We start from the raw sequence: 18,445 nt of genomic DNA on the forward strand, positions 1-18,445 counted from the left end.
GGTCTGGACATACACAATTGATAGCTTCCCTCTTCAGATTAGCATAAACTCCCAATTCATTACGTGGAGTGAATAATACAGTTGCTGCCACCATGAAAACAGGCAGGTCACCTGCTGTAAATTTCTTAATAAAACGTGGTGTCATGAGCCTTTTCATTTGCTGAGTGTTTACTGTGTGTTTGGAGGAGTCCATCTTCTTTCTGAGCCTCTCTCTTGGCAAAGAAACAAACATAAATTTAGACAAATAAATGCTTAAATGTTGAAAGACTGAGAAGTTCCATCTGAAAACTCCAGTGCTTAAAGTAAATCCTGCAGAGTGCTGACACTGCAACTGTGAATAAGATATTAAAAAAAGATTAAAGGATCAAAAAATTTGGTCCCTATAAACACAGTAATGCTTCTTGCATGAGAAAGGTGATGGGAATTTAGGCCGCAGTGTGCATACTTTCCTGTGTTTTAGCATATTAAAACATTGAAATCTCCCAGATTTTTTTTTTAATTTTTTCTTTCTCTGTACTATATTTGGATTAGAGTCTTCCACTCCCATTTTCTCAAAGAAAATATGCTTCCAGTCACATTTTCCAAAATAACCTCTGTAGTCTTTTGTAGCTACCCACTTATAACAGCACAAGTCAGGTCAATTATGAAATAGATGCAACATTTCCTGTAAAAGTCAGAAATGTAACCAACATTAAATAAGTATTCCTTTAATAGAAAGATAAAAGAATAATACCTTTTTTTTTTTTTAAGATGACAATTGATGCTCAGGCTCTGATATTGTTCTCCATGTTGTACCTTATCCCAGTAGCTTCACTAAAATTTATTGGACACCTTGGGGAATAGGGAGGTGGACAGCAAAGTCCTCATGTCATTGCCAGGACACTGGAACCTTTATGCTGAAAAAAACTTATTGCAAGGTCTACATATATGTGAAGCATGTATATCTTAAATTATAAGATAGGAAAGATGATGTAGCCATTTAAGTAAAGGGAATGTATGCTTGCAATTCCCATAAACATTAACAGAGATTTTATTGGAGTTTTAGGGGGAGTAAAACATCATTCCAAATTAATTGACTGCAAGAGAGCCATTCACCTCAGCAGGATTTGGACCAGGTTTCAAGTGATTTAGTGACTTTAATGGACTTTATTCTAGGGATTATAAAATCATGCCTTGTAATGTTTAAATTGGGATTATAAAAAAAGGTAGGAACTGAACTGAAGCATTATTAGAAAAATGTCATCTGTAATAAATAAATTAGGTACAATAGCTGAAGCAAGGCTAATGCTAGTATTTACAACAAAATTCAGGGCAGACTATGAATAAGAGTATTGATAATTGTCTTGTTATTAAATGGTAATGTATTTATCTATGTGTTAGAGATCAATGGAATATACAGATGGTAACAAACATGCCTTAAACCAGACATGTCTTTATCTAGTTTGGTGTGAACAGAAAGTTATGATCTGGTTTTATTAGTACTTCTGGATTGTCCCTTGAACTAATTTTGCAAAGCTCCCAATATGATTGCCATCCATGAGTTTTATTTAGATCTCAGTGAGGAAAATTACTGCAATCTTTTGCTCTTCAAATGTACATTCTGAGTCAGATATTCCTTTCCCAAAAGCTTTCCAATAGGATTCACTGGTAAAAATCCAATTGCAAAATCAAAGTCTTTGTCTGTTAAAATAGCGATGTCTTTCAGCACACAAAATAAGGGCAGAGTGCATGTAATGATTGAAGCCATACTTCCAGTGGTACTTCCCTGTCAAATATATATTTCTGTTATTTGTTTCAGTATTTCTCATGTTCCAAATCATGGGACTTTCCTGTATTTGTCAGCTCCTCAGTCATCTGGCAGGTTTTCCTAGCTGTTTTTTTCCAGTAACCAGAATTCAATGATATTACCAAAATCCTTTCCTTTGTCTGACTTCAAATAATTCTTGCACAGCCTCCTGGGGTGCTCTGCAAAGCTCAGCAGCCGTGTGTGACACCTTTCCTGCCTCACCCAAAGTGGATATGCACCTCTGTCACTGCAGCAGCACATGGAAAAGGGAAAGATGGATGAACCCCATCTAATTATTTCTACATGAATAAGGTTTTCTTAGCTAAGTAGAGGCCCTTTTCATGTGAAAAAATCCCTTGCAGACTATTGGCCTGTGCAACTACATTTGTGAAGCTTTCAAAAAGCACGTTATTGACTTGTTTGTGATGCATTGTTTCTACATTTTATTATATAAATATGTACTTAGGAGCTTTTATAAAATGCATATTATTGATCAAGTCCTATAAATATTTACTCAAAGTTTTAAAATTCCAATTATTTGACTTGAGTGCATGGCTATTCATTCTAAAAAAATGTAGTATATCTGTATTGGGAATTAAAACAAAACAAACGTTCACAGTTGCCTCAAAAAGCTGTTAACATTACTTTTGGAGTAATTTCAAACTTCACAAGTTATGTGTTTCTCTTGTAGTCTAATGACTTACAAAATTTTGTGTTTAAAATATGATTTTTTTTTTTAATAACAGGAAGAAAAAAAATTAAATATGTTTCAGTTCTAGAACTTGTTTTCTAAGTTTCAGCCCAGAGCAAAATTTTTACGGTTGAGTTACAAACCTCTGAAAATAGGGGTTTACAATGGAAATACTGACACCACTTTAACTATGGCAGCACTGGCAGAGCAGTGTAATATACACTAGAAATAGAAAGCAAGATTAGAGATGACATTTAGGACAGGAGGCCTTCTCCAGGCTGTGGGAAAAATAACTGTGGTCTATTTTTTTCCACAGCCTGAAAAAGGCCTCCTGGTCTAAGTGTCATCTCTAATCTTATTTCTCATTCATACCATGCATTTAACTGACTCCTTTTTTAATTATTATTGGCAGCAATTTGTTGCAGTTTTAAGTACCAAGCCATGTCCAAATCACAGCTTCCCTGGGCAGCCCATGTCAAGGTGCTGGGGAGGGTACCAGGGACACCGAGGGCTTTGCTGGTATTTCGGTCTCCGCGATGCGCAGTGCCACAGGTGGCTGTGGGAGCCAGCCCTGCTGCTCTGGGTCAGGCAGGGCAGAGCCCTCGCAGCTGTGCCAGAGCAGGGCACTGCAGCACTGAGCACGCTGCAAACTGCATGTTCTAAGGGCACAGTAAAGCCTGACAGTCAAATGCACTTCCCCTGGAGTGTCTGGGGCAGCAGCCAGGACTGGCAGGTACTCAGATGCAGTGACTTCCACCAGCACTTCTGGAGCAGGCCACATTTCCCACCACAATTTAGCCTTGATCCAGGGCCCTGAATACTCCAAAGTGACAATGTCCTGAACACTAAGAAATAATTGGGTTAGATGTGACTCTGGACTAGGCTGCCTCCACCACAAAGCCGTGGTGTTAATATTGTCAGGAAGATCCCTCTACCAGTGGGGTTCCCATGAAAGGAGGGACTTGGTACTGTCTCCAAAAGGTAGCTAAGCTCAAGGGATAAGTTTCAGATTTCTCCAGGTTAAACACACTCCTTTTTCCACACTTAGGCATCCTCCAACTCATAGCTGCTTCAGTTTTGTATTCACTGCATTAAATGATAACTCCCTGTATACATTTATGGCCTTTTAATACCTACTGTGCCGCAGCATTGCTTTGCAGTGGTCTTGCAATCTCCATTCCCAGTGTGGGGTAAAAAGGAGCAAAGGAAAGAAAATGCCACTTCAGAACAAATGCAATTGTAATTACTTCTTGCTCCCTCCAGAAGAATGCCAGTAGGAGATCCATATCCTGAGGGTGACCAGACAGACAGAATGCATCTATCCTGTCTATATTGCTTGAATGGTCAAGGTAGAAACTTATTCTACATTTGAACTGCATTTTCAGTACTCATTTGATCAATTCTTTTTATTGCTGTACTCACAGTAGACAAAGATACTGGCAGCTACTGCCCATTCTCCAAGAAATGTATCCTGCAAAGCAATAATAGAGGCAAATTTATTGCTGAAGCAATTGCCTAGTGAAGGTGTTTCATTCCAGCCCTGTGGAAGCTGGTATTAGTGCAGGGATAAACACGACCTGTTCTGTGTGTACATGTAAGTAGGTGTATAATTTTGTTTGTAAGCACAGTGTCTTCTTGGCAGGTACTCTGCAGCCAGCAATTGCCAGCTGCTAAATGTTCAAAGAAACATGATTTGAATTGCTCTCCACATTGGGAGAGTAGCCAGGAAAATGCATTTAATATAATCAGTGGATTCAATTCTGACAGCAGAGATGTAGAAAAATTTGTTTACCTGTGAACATCTTTTGGATTTTAATTTTCAGAAAAAGCAGATAATAATAACTATTCTCTCACATAAATCATATATCATAAAACCAGAAAAATTGAAATATGACTTATCTGGTGAAGCTGAGCTTTCATGTTCATTTTTCTACAAGATTTTGACATTGTTATTGGCCCAATACTTCATTCTACTTCATGTTGTTTATAGATCCAGGAAAATGTCATATAGTTTCTTTAATCCTTACAAAATATAAACACTCTTTTAAAAATGTTCTCTTCTGTGGTTAGATCTCTGACTGAGCAGTACTTTTTACACAAGCCAAATGCATGATATAGTCATTTGTCAAAAAGTAGCATGAAAATTTGAAATGTCATTAATTACTGAAGCTGCTGCAAAGGCTGATAACCACAGTATTTGTGCACGGGCAACCACTGGGACACAGAATGTTCTTCCAAAAGCACCTTCTTGGTCCTATAGGGCTGTGAGTGTGGCACATGAAGAAGGGGTGGATCAAAAGTCTCTGCTGGGAAACCAATTCCTGAACATGGAGTGCTGTTCCTGTCAGAACACTGTTACACCAGCTACTCTGTCTCACTTGTGACAGCCCCTAATCATATTTTTGGCCAGAAGAGCCAGGCTAGAAGTTTCTGAGACAATTCTCTACCCACAGAAACTGTGAGGAGTTAGCTTGAAGGAACTCTGTTACAACAGTGCAGTGGTGTGAGCTGGCACTGATGGCAATCTCACCTGGTCCAGCCCGGTGTGAACCACCATAACTCTGGCTTAAATCATTGAGTTTCCATGCAAAAACCAATTTCACTAAGAACACAGTATTGCTCCTTCTGTTACCCTGGCACAGCCTGTGTCCAGGTGATCCTATCCCACCCAAACTGAAACAAAAATTGGGGCTTGCTGTTTCATAAAGGGAAGGGGAAAGTATTTACAAAACAAAGCCGAAGGCTGGCAGGCATGGGCCTGCAGCTTTCAAGATCATTCAAGCCATGCATGTCCTTGACCCAGAAAAAAAACTATGTTCTCTTTCTAGGGATAGTAAGTGATCTTGGAAGGACTGTGTCATTGGGTCTACATGAAACCAACACTAAGTCTTCTGTTTTCTCTTGAAATATTTTGTGGATGATTCTGAACATATGTGGTACCACTGCTCCCCCCCATTATCAGAGAGCATATTAACTCTGAGCTGATAACATGCAAGGGAAGAGAGAACATGGCAAAATTTGCCTAGGTTTAGCACTAGCTCTGAATTTCCAGCACAGAAAAATTTAAAACTCATTGCTGGAAAATTAAGCAAAGCAAACCAGCCTCCTGGCACAATTTGCTGAAGCAAAAAGTTCTGAGCCTCACACAACTCTGGGTCCAGCTTATCCAATTCCAGCAAAACTGCATGGCTTCATGCTGCATTTCTTCGTCTGAAAGTCAGTATTGATATTTCTTGGGGGTTTATTTCCTTCTTGTGTTCCATAGAGATGTGACAATGAAAGCTTAGTTGAAGTGTGCATGCACAGCATGGGAGTTTTCTTCTCCCAACAGCAGGTCCTGTTCTTCATCACTTTGCTCATAGGAAGCATTAGAAAGAATGTTAAAATGCTCAATTGTGAAGATTTACAGCAACATTTTTCTATGATAACCTTATATTTATGCTAATTGGAAAGTACTTGGAGTATCATGCTGGTCTTATGGTACTACTATACATAATCCATTTTCGTTTTACAGCTTGGGAGGCACATTAGCTGGAGTTGACTGAACAGATTTTGCTAGGTGATAAAGATGTCTTCCTCTAGACTCACCTAGGTTGCTTCCCCTCCTTGATGAATCTTTTCCTTTGAGTCACTTTAGGGGCAGCACTGCTGGGAAGCAGCAGGAATCCTCCTGCAAGAGATGAGGATTCATGTCAGGATGGCACTGCTGTGGGTTCACACAGGTAACACTGTCCTTTTTTTTAATTATGTGGTTCCTTTGGATCAGGCTCCAAAGCTGACCATCAGCTCTCATTTCTAGGTGCCCTGACTCAAGTCTAAAGCTCCTGAGTGGCTGGAGTTGGCTCCTCAGTCCTTTACTTCACCCTCATTTTCTGTGCCCTACACATTCTCTACTCCACTTTGGAATAGGGATTTGAATCACAATTTCCCAGATGCCAGAGAGTGCCTTAGCCCCTACCAAATAGGTTTGCGGTACTCCTTTGTCTGGTTCAGGGACTGTTTTCTATTCAGAGCAGGCTGAAATGCCCTGGCAGGCAGAGAGCCTGGCTCTCAGTCCAGGACTGCCAGTTACCAGGTGCCCTGGGCACTCAGCTGGTGAGGATGCTCTTGCTCTGACTGAGAAGAATCTGCCAATCATTCTGAAATCCTCTCCCATTGCAGCAGATTTGTTACTCCATGAGAAAGTTGACAGTTCTTCTAAGAGAAGCCTCTTAGAAAAAGTACTGATGTGCCTAAAGCCTTTCTTCATTCACTGACATCTCATTTCTTTCTACTCTCTTTGGTATCCTTTTCTGGAAATCTAATCCTCTCACGTTCTTGGGGAAACCTGCCTTTGGCAAAGACATTTAATGATCCAGAGTTTCTGATGCTGACCCTAAATCAGTTTTTGCAAATATTGCTCATAAGCTTTCTTATCTTCTCTCGGTGCTGGTCATTGCAAACAGGACAGGTTTTCTCTTTGGTTTTAAGAAAAAGCCTCTCTGATTTGCAAGTTAAACTATTAAAAAATAAAACTAAAAGCTTTATACATACTGTCTTATAAAAACTCTTAACTATATCATGATTTTGCAATACTTTTGTCAGAATTAAGTTATAAATTCTTACATTGAAACGGCTGTTTTACAGAGAGAATATCACCTAAAAAAGACACTGTTAACTTATGGTAGCGGGTCAATGCCAATTCCTGCAGTCTGGTCCTAGTCTTTCTTTGAACATTTGTTAGGGAAAATATGTAAAATTGATTAATTTCTTAAGTATAATAATAGCAGCAATATTATACTGTAGTTAAGGTTATTTGCATAAGTTTAAAACACTTACAGAAGGCTCAACATTTGGTGCCTTAATACAGAAGTCTCTTCCCAGTAACAATTAGGGTTTGTGGTGCCTGCTGCAGTAGCTGCCACAGCCCTGAGGGTCTCAGTCCCCGTTTGCCAGGCACAGGGCACCATGCAGTGCCCCCACCTCGGCTGGGGTCAGTCTCAGGGTGTTGCCTGAACAGCTCAGAGCTCAGCTGTAACAAGGGGACAAGCAGGGTGACAGTGGCCTAATGTCTGCAAGAATTTGCACAGGGGGAACAGGGCAATGGTGAGAGCACAGAATAAATCAAAGTGTGAAAGCAACTGCAGTCAAACGTCACACCCAGGCACTCAGGGGCCAGGCATGCTGCTTGGAAATAGGTTGGGTTACCTGTCAGCATGGCATTTTCTTTCTGTTGCTGGAGAATAATGTTATCTGAGGATAAAACCTAAGGAACACAGATGGTTGTTATACAGATCTGACCCTCTAAACCCTTGTCATAGCAAATTATTCCATTGACGTAAATGGGATTACTCCTATGTAAAAGATCTCAGTTATATTAGCTAATTCTTCCATTATTGAAGTTATCTGTTGAATTCAGTTTTGTTGCTTTGTATGTGTTTGTGTATGTCTGCACATCTGTAATTAAATAACATTATCCATGGGACAAACTCTGTCATAGCCTAACAGTACTTCAGTCACAGACATTATGTAGGACTGTAGGATATAAATTCTCACTTTATGAGAAATTGGAAACATTATTTCTGCACTTTCTAAACACAGAGATATAAACCCTCATTTGACTTTGGAACTTTCTTGCTTGGAAACCATCAGCCCAGAGTCCAACACCTGTCTAAAGTCTAATGCTTCCTTTTGTAAAAACATAGACATTGAGGACTTGTGATTGTGGAGCAAGAGGAGTTTAAACTGTAAGGAAGAGTAAAACAGATTAAAATTTAGAATCAAGCCTTCTTTATTTTTACATATTGCGAATTACTTTATTTATGGTGCAAATCTCTCAGCATTTCTTGAAATACTGTTTGTTTAAATGTAAATAATTTTTTCAGCTGCTATTTCTGTTGTCAGACAAGCCTCTACACTCTGTGAATCTCTCATGAACAAGGCCTTACCCCATTCATTGTCTTAGGAAACAGTCCTGCTGGCTTCAGAAACATCAGAATAAGGTAAATTGCCCTCAGATGGGAATCTTGCAACCAAGAAATGGACTCAGTTGCTTAACTTTACCATGTACCTTGCAATGTCACTGTGCAGTTTGGTTAGAAAACGCTTCTCACTTTTTTTTTTGTCTGCTTAGAACAGAAGCCAAACCCTTTGAAAGCCCTTATATTCAGGAAAAAAATAAGGGAAAATATTGAATCCCTGCCCTCTTTCACTTTTGAGGGGAAAAAAATTACAATTTTTGCATAAAAGCCACACAATTCAGCTCTGAGCCTGGCAACTTTCAGTGATGTAGTAGTTGGGCATTATTTGGACCTTGCCATTTTCTGTCTAGTCAACTATTTTTAATTTGAGGATACCTTTGCCCCAGGAAAATCTGAAATGTTGGAGTAGAAACTAACCCTGGCTTGGGGTTTGAAGCCCTGGGTGACATGGCCACCCTTATTTTTTAAATCATGCTGGCATTACGGGACCGGGTAGTGGCAGACTGGTTGCACAGAAACCTGCCATTGTTTTTGAAAACTGGATTCCCTCTAATTAAAAACACACCGTGAATTCTCTTAAAGAAAAAAATATCATAGCATGGCTGATTTCTATTATAGCTGTCACTGTCACACCACGGATTCAGCTAACTGAACCATTTTTTATGAATAACACTTAGTTTGAATTCTGGCACTTTTAATTGAGTGAATATTTTTTCATTATTTTTCCAGGGATGGATTGCAATAAATCTGACCACAATATTTCTGACCCAAGTTTTTTTTAAAAAACAGAATCAATGTGATGACCTGTAAATGTTTTGCTTATTTTTATTCTATTTACTCCAGAATTCTCCTCTGGTAGGAGCATACTTCTTCACTAAAGGGTGGAAAACATAATGGTATTAGTCCTAGGTTCTCACACACAAAGGCGATGAGGAAAAAAACATGGAACCATTTTCACAAATAACAGACCAGCCCAGAGCTCTTCTTAAAAAACAATGCAAGGAGACTTTATACAGCTGTCCATGCAGAAAACAGACAATTCGTGTGGTTTAATATTTTTTCACAGAAACTTTTTTGCCTCTGCTATAATGGAGCATTCATCACTGCCCATTATTTGAAGAAGCTAATCCATAGAAATTGTTTGGAGCTGATTTTCTGGACTTTACCTGAATCTCACTACATGTCCATGTGACTTGTAGTGTTACAGACAGTGACTTGTCTGCTGACACCAGAGAAGAGCTCTGTATGTTAAAATGAGTGGGCCTGACAACATAAATGTTAATACAACAGTGCCAGTGAAACACAGTACAAGCTAATTCTGACATTCATTTCGGAAGCTGTAATTTAATTCACTCATAAATGAGCTTGGTACAAATATTAATTTGAAGTCGTTTATATTTCTTATCTGCTGGCTGAAGCTTGCAAACAATAGGGGAAAGGTCTTGCTATACTGCTACAAATAAGTAAACAGTCTTTTCTGCCAAGAAGACTCCAGTGTAAATGCAGAGTCAGGGAATAATTTTTTGCCTAATTTATCCTGCATATGGATACTTGGAAACTACAGATGCTACATAACGATCTCTATCTACAAATATTTCCCAAAGGACGAGAGAACTTCAATTGCACCTAGTTTATAATAAATCATTGCCATGGACTGCTGCTAGCCTGCATTAGAGAAGCACTGTGGACAGGGTGAGGTGTGGGTGAACAGTCTGGCTCAGCCTTAGGAGCACAATTCCCACCTGAGGTCAAAGCAAGGCAAGGTCAGAAGTTGGGAAGAGGACGTGAAGAGGGTACAGAAGAGAAAGAAAACCTCAGTCTATCAGAAAGCAGCTGCAAGAGCTCCTCTGTAAATATTTCCCTACCTTCCCTTCTCTCTTCCTCCCCCAGTGATTTCTCCCTCCATGCTTTGACCTGTTCCTGGGGCTGTTTTTCCTACTCTTCCATTATTCTGTATATACCACCAACCCCTATCCCAGAGATAGCAGGAGTGCAGGGAAAACAAGGCTGCAAAATGAACTCTCTGTATTTATATTGGTTTCCAGCTCCTTCTATGAACAGACATATGGTGTTAATCTAAACTGTCCTACACATTAGTGGGAGGGAAGTAGCACCCAGAGGATTATTACAACATTTTACCTGGCAGATGCCACCATATTTATTGATATGAACATTTCCTCCTTCCACATCAGCCACTGAAACCTCCCTCTGTGAAATTCTCTTTATTTTCAGCGTAGCCCTATTAAAATATTTTGTTAAACTCCATAAGTTTTACTGTGTCTAGAATGTACATTCATTATTCAGGAAAGTTATCACTAAAGTCAATAGAATTTTAAAGTAATGAATGATGTGCTTATTGTAGCTGGCTGGTTGAACACATTGCATTTTTATGAGTAATTTCTGTGGGCTCCATATATATGTGTCCATATGTATGTATATGTATGTATAAGTATATATATGCATATAGATTTGTACATTTGTGTATAGATGTATTCTTGATTTTGATCTTCAAGCCTGTGATTTTATATCAAATATTCCTGAAGAGAACACTAAAATCAATTAATAATGGTACATAAAAATGTTAAAAAAGAGGGTTAAAGTAAAGCATCATTGAATTAACTTCCAGATAATTCTGAAATTTGTAATAGTGTCAAGCCAAATCTGGAAAGCATTTATAAAATAATGCAGAATATATTTGAAAAAAAAAATAAAAATTAAAGTTTCCTTATTTGTCTTTTAAAAATAATATTTTACAATACATTTCCTACAGTTTTTATCAAATAACCAGAGCCAAGATAAATATGAATGAAACATGTCAAAGGCATCTTTTGAAAGGGCAAAGACTTTCAGCTTGGTTTTACTTTCACAGGGAAAAACTATATTCAGTTCCATCAAGCCCTGTGTTTTGAAATGTTTTGTGGTTCTGGCTTAATTCCAGAAAGGGGGAAAACTTCAAAGTTAAGGATCAAGCCTCCAATATGACAAAGTTGGGTAAAATTAAGGATGGTAACCTGTTGCGATAGACAGTAGGGAGGGAGTGATCTCTGACCCTGGATTTCCTTCCTTTTGCTCATATCATAACAAACCTCAAACACAGATGGATTTCTTTTGCTGTTGCAATAATATGTCTTTTTATTTTGGAAGCAAATAAAGTCTAGAATGTCTGCATATGTGTGTTGGTAATAAAATATTTCATGCCTCTGAGATAGCTACAAAACCTGACTCCCCTTTCCTGGGGAACTGTTCTGGGTTCTTTGTGCCTACAGGGCCTTGCAAACACCCTTTTCTTCCCTTTGGCCAGCATAGGAATGTGATCATAATATCCAGTGACACGCAGTACAGTAGCATGTTGTTCTACCTCTAACAGGACTGGTATTTGAGAAATGTCAATGTCCATACATGGAAACATCATTGATAGATCCATTGATAGAGCTTGAGAAATTGGGCAATGTTTTAGGTTCAAAGCCAATCACCTTTAGTGCAATTTTCTGCATCAAGGCATGTCAGCAGACATGCAGAAAAGATTGAGGGGTGTGTAGAAACCACACATGTTGCTACATCTTCTAGATTAAAAATTTTCCGTCTCCATCTGTTCCTTAAAGGAAAAGTTTGTGAGCATATTTTTTCCACAAAAAAAAAAAAAAAAAGTATCTGCTTTCTGTAGAAAATTAGAGCTATTCATCAGACAGCCAAACACCTGCAAGCCAGATATTTCTGGCTGAAAGTATTGATCCTCTCAGGAGGATGGGAGTTTGGTGCTTCATTTCCAGCTCTCTGTGAGGGGCTCACAAGTGCCACATTTCCAGTGTCTTGTGTGGCTGAGATTGAGTGGGACAGGAGCACATGTGGCAGCAGTGCTGCTGTGGAGCAGAATCTGGTGTGAGGTGATATCCCAGTCCACTCCTTCTGCAAGACTAGGATCTGCCTGCAAGCAAGCCAGAGCAGTGGGGGGATGCTCAAGGACCTTGGGCTGGAAAAAAGCTCCAAGCTTAGGTTAAGCAGGCACAGATTCTGATGCAGCACTGCAGAGAACAATTATATCTTCAAGTACTTAAACCTACCATTTGCATGGTTAATGTTTTTTATTATGTGTTTTCAGGTGGAACCTTTGTTATTTTACTGTTATAAAAACAAATATTTTCAGATTTTCCAATTAAAAACAGATCAATAAGCTCAACTAGTTTTTGGAAAGTAATGAGCCTCACTCTGCTCCATTAAACTCAGAGACATTAATTGGGCAGTAGATTACCAAGAACAGAAGCTTGGTAATGCTTGAATTTAGATTAGAAAGAAGTTTTTTACAACAAAGGTGGTAAAACACTGGCACGGGTTGCCCAGAGAGGTGCCCCATCACTGGAAACACTCAAGGTCAGGTTGGTTGGGGCTCTGAGAAGCTTGGTTTGTTGGAGAGGTCTCTGTGTATTGCAGAGTGTTGGAATAGATGGCCCTTAAAGGTCCCTTCCAGCCCAAATCACTCTCTGAGTCTATAGATTTTTGTTAATGGTTCCAACAACTTTTTTTTTTTTTTTTTTTTTTTTTTTTTTTTTTTTTTTTTTTAAATTTTTTTTTTTTTTTTGTTCAAACTGAGTTTTGACATACAGCTGGCAAAATAAAAAATCAAGAAAAGTATTATTTTTCTCAACCCAAAATATTTAGTTTTACTTCAAAAGAATGGCTTGATTTTTGGTTTCGGACTGTTTCATGTTTAAAAGCTTTTTTTCTTTCCATTTAAAATTTAGAACAATTTAAAAATGGACAGATTAAAAGCTTGTTTTGAAAGTTTTTGAAAGTGTTTTGGCAGTTCTAAAATGAATCACTCCATTTTGAAAGTACTAAAATGAAGTGCTTTGACATTTTAGATTTTTTTCTGCATTGTTTCATCTGGGACTATTTGCTAAATTCCATTCAAATTCATGAAGAGTCTCACTAACCCTGAAATTCATTTGTGTGGTGTATTTATTATTTGTCAGACAGCAGTGGTTCATTAAACTCTGCATCAGTTCAACCTTAAATAATGGGAGAGAATTCTTAATAAGGCCTTGTTCATATACAGCTACCATTCTCACTCCCCTTATAATTGCTGCCCTGAGGGGCACTCAGCTGTGCAGAGCCATGTTTGCTCCTCTGGGAGAAGAGGTGCCAAGACAGACCCCAGGCCCCTGAGCTGGTGTTGCTTCCTCCTCTCCACCCAGGAGAGTACTCCTTCCTGGAGTGCCCATATCAGCCTTACAGCTCGCACCAGTGTTTCTGTAGCCTCTTGCTAAGCTCTGCCTTCCTCCCATCAAAGGATGGCTCTTTGCTGCTCATGTCACTGTATGTGGTCACTGCACTTCTTATGCTTTATTACCTTCCCTCTCACCTTTTTACCATTAGTGAGGATTGGCCTGTTTTTACTCCAACTGGTTTAAATGTTTCTAAAAGCCGTTCACCTGCAGTAGCAGTCAACAGCTGGCATGCCAACATTTTTGTCTTTTCTGGCTGCTCAGCTTCAGCAGGGCTATTCACAGCTTGCACTTTGCTAAGGTCGTTGGTATCACCCTTACACATTTCCTGTATTACATGAGGATCAGGTTCCAGTAGCTAACAAGTCAAAAAATATTCCTGGGGGAGGAGAGGAACTAGGTAGATAAGTGTGTTCCACATGTGCATTTTATTTTGGGAATTGCTGCCTTCATCAAAGTGAGAAATAATTGTGATCAAACATGGGTCTGAAGCGTGGTACTCCAGATCACACAGAAATGCCTTTGTACTCTGAATGTTCCAGTCCAGCAAGGCCAGAGTATGATGGGACGTCAACTGCTGGCCACTGCTCAGTGCTGGATCTATAAAAATAGTCTCTGGGTCAAACTTTGCACTACTGTAATTGGGAATAGCTCCAGTAAAATCAGTATCTCCACATTTATTCTCTTGAAATTTAAAGCCAGGTTTGGCCCACTATGTGGACAGAGTCCAACTGGAAACTAGGGCCAGCCTGACTTATGGGAGAGGAGATGAGAACTGACTCTCCTGCAGTTAGTTAGCCTCAATCCTCACGTGTCTCCCAGATATAACTGTTCTGACCTCAGTGGAATTGATCCTAATTTATGCCACTGTAACTGAGATTGCAGTGTGCATTGTTTGAATTCTGTTGAGTGCGCCTTCTTCCAGATGGAAACTATTTGCAAACTATAACAGCCTCTTTCCTAAACTTGAGGCTTGCCATATCTGAAATTTTTGGTGGGGCAGGGGAGTGGAGAAAAGGATATAATGCCAACTTTGTGCTCAGTGCTACCTAGTGACATTAAATTCTGCAGTGTTCTATTAAATTATCAGTGCCTAATTAGGGGATTAGAACACGCCTATCCTCTCATCCTCATTACAGAATGTATAATGTTCCAAGATCACCCAAAAGTTGGGAGGTGGTAGCTTTAGGAAATTCAGAACAGCAGTGTGGTGATTCTGTGCAGGCCTTTTTTCTTATATAGGCGTTCCTGCTAATTGATTTTTCTTGCATCTGCAGCTTCTGTTTTTTCCAGCTTTACATATTGCTGAAGCATTTGATGAATGGGATGCTGTGCAGCTGAAAGATCACACGTCTCAAATGGCTCACTTGGCGTTCTCAGACTGAACTGACTGGCAGAGTTGCAGCTCTCTGACAAGGAGAATGGCTGCTTTTCTCTCAGAAGAGCACTGTAACTCTTAAATGCAATATAAAGGCAAGATATTATACACACATATGAGTGTGGCTGTCTGTATACACATGTATATGTGTGAGGATATGTGTGTTTTTGAAGTGAAAAGCCACTCTGTCTTCCTGTAATTGCACTGGAAATGTTCAGTTTGTCAGTGTGACTTTTTTCCCTGTTAGCAATGAAATTTGGCCAGGAGTCCTAGCATGCCATGAGAAACCAAGCCGTGACCACATTAAGCATGAATGGCAGGGCAAGGTTAAAGCCTGTAACACTATGCTGGGGTGACCTGTTGCAGAGTTAGAGGCTGAGGTGTGTGGCTGGGTCACATAACTATTTGCAAGTGAAGCACAAAATGAAGCTCAAAGCTGCTTTGACTATTTACTCTTTCAAGAGGCATTTAGTGAGTATTTTTTTATTTTGAAAGCATATTTAGAGAACTTCAGCTGCAGGGCTTGTAGCCAACATTCAGAAATCAAACCAGAATATTTCTTAATTTTACCTACAAGTACACTCATGGCATATTCCTGCTTTACTTTTCAATGATTTGAAAAGCTTTTCTATAAACTCCTGTACAAAGAGACTGCTGAGAAACATCTGACGAAGATGGAGATGTTCAGCTGCAGTGAAACAAAGCATGGGATCACCCAACCAGTAACAGGAGAAGGTTGGTGGACCTTTCCCATAATCAGCCCTGGAGTTGTTCTACTGAGCAGAAAGTTAGACATTCTCTTAAAGAAGAAAAAAGGGAGGTGCCAGGGAATTGTTTGCACCATCTATAAAATTTCTGTCCTAATCTGTCCCCTGAAATACTGAATTGAATGCAGATGGAAAAAAAACCAAAAAAACAACAAAAAAAAAACCAAGAACAAAAAAAAAAAAAAAAAAAAAAAGAACCAAAAAAACAAAAAAAACCCCACCAAAACAAAACAAACACATTTTTGATTTTGAAGCCTTCTTATTAATTTGTCTTTACCTTTTTTTAAAAAAAAATTATTTATTTTGCTTACTAGACCCTTTAGCCCAAGAGGTACATTTGAATGCAACTTTAAAGGGAATTTGGCTCAGTGCTGTAAGGCAGGCTAGGGAAGAGCCTGTTCTTAAAATAGACACAAAGCACAATGCATGAATTGGCTGCTGGGATCCCACTGAAGCACAACCTGAACTTTGCCTTGTGGAGTAGCAAACTTGAAGAGCACAATGAAATCTTTCACCAGAACCAGGGCTGCAAAGGATCTGCTGTGTCCCACCCTTCACAGCAGCAAACAGGCTCTGGTGAAGGTCACCCACCTACACCAGCTTTTCCTCTGTCGAAGACTGCACACCTTTGTGTGGAGTCACTTATGAGTTATATTTCTGTGAGGAGAAGACAATCTGGATTTTTCATGCCTCAGTTAAAACTATTCAAACTTCACTGGATATCACTAAAGCTGATAGAAAAATAACATTTTGTATTTGTAAGTTGTGGCTCACGCTTCAGGGTAAAGTTTGACTAGGTGTTTGGAAGGTTTGTACTACAACCTTGTTTAATAATATAATCCAGAGTTGGATGCTGGGACATAGGTAAGAGATTGATGGTGGCAGCCACTGCCCAGGGAAGTGCCACAGATCAGCAGATTCCTTCGGGAGCTGTGGATTGTCCCAACAGGAAAACCATCTCCTCCTCTAGTGCAGAGCATTACAGGATGCCAGTTCTTGCAAGAATTTCTGGATTAGCAGCACAGTGAAGCACTTTCTTAATCTAGAAAACTTATGCTGAGGATGTAAAAGGTCATTTAAGGACTGCCCCAGCATAGGCCCAGCCACATCTACTTCATTTCTGATTGATGTTAGTCCAGTCTGTTGTTAAAACCCTGGTGACAGAGCACCTCCACAGCTTCGCAAAGAGCAAGGGGCTGGTTCTTAGTATTACAAAGCTTTTCCTAATAATGTCCAGTACAATTCTTTCTTGTTGCCAATTATTCACTTCTTTTCTGCCAAGCTAATTCCTTCATTTTATACCAACCTTTTCTGTGTATGCAGATTGTTATATGAGGTAATTCTTCTTCACACTAATTATCTCTAATTATTCAATCTTACCTTTTAAGCTGTGTTTTCTAGATTTTTGGTTCTTCTCAGAGCTCTATCTAACAGCAATCTGTCCTGTCATTTAACAACTTTCTGGAATTCATGTGTTCAACCTGGACCCTGGTACTTTAGATGAAGCCTTACCCTGGTTATGGGCTACTGGTGGCTCTCTCAGTCCCTCTTGCAGGACTGCTTTCACCGGACATGCCAATGACTGTTTTCAACATTGAATTGTAAGTAGCTGAGGCTACTTATAATTAAATGAATTACTTGATATAATTAAATTAATTACTTGAGGCTGAACTGGTGCTAAGAGAAGCCAGACACTCATCTGGCATAAAATTGATTCTGTGTCTCAATGTCTCTAAATAATACTGACTTACATTATGTGAGCACAGTGAACAGGTTTACAAATGCCCTGGCATGACAGCACCTGTGGCTTCTGAGCTGTTTCACTACAGGTGCTGCTTCTGCCAGCTGCATCTGTGTCTCAATCTGAAGCTGTTTCACTGTTGTGATGGGCATAAACCCCCAGTGCATGAATGATGCATGTTTGCATAATTAATACCAATTGTTTAACCAGAAGCATTTGCTGCATGAAGTGTTAAAATCATATTGCATCCAAATACTGCTGTGTTTTTCTGGTTTGTGGATACTAGTGTTTAAAACTTTAATCAAAATATTATAATTAATGATGTAAATTCTATTAAAATGTACAAGCAAAGTATTATATTCAAAATGCCATCAGCTCTGATCAACTCCAAAATTGAGAAACATGTTTGACTGATTTAAGGCATCACAAAATGATCATAATGTTATTGCAATTAACAATGTAATTAAGATTTACAGGTTGCATAATTCATTTCACATGTATAACAATTGAAGTTTAATTAATAAAACTTGTGTGCTAATTACCAGTATTTTCAGAATAAAAAATTGTTTCAGCAATAAAATTTGGATAATATATTTTGCCTTTCTTACCATTCTTTGCTGGATTATTATTCTGCTTCCATATTTTCAGATTTCCAGATCTTCTTTTTGGTTGTACTTTACTGTAGGGGAAAAGAATGAAGTTTTAAAAAATTGCAGACCTTTAGCTGATAAACCATAGTATTCCATTTAAAACTGTTCTTCTTTTACCCACAGTGGCCATTGTATTTGCTGCTGTATGTTCTTATCTACACCTTGGTCATATATTAATTAAGTCATTGTATAATAGAAAGGGCATGTTATATGCATGGATTTGTAAGCTTGAACAGATTTGGAGACTGCT

This window comes from Onychostruthus taczanowskii, unplaced genomic scaffold (assembly GCF_017590055.1).
Source record: "Onychostruthus taczanowskii isolate IOZ18803 unplaced genomic scaffold, ASM1759005v1 scaffold45, whole genome shotgun sequence".
NCBI lineage: Eukaryota > Metazoa > Chordata > Aves > Passeriformes > Passeridae > Onychostruthus > Onychostruthus taczanowskii.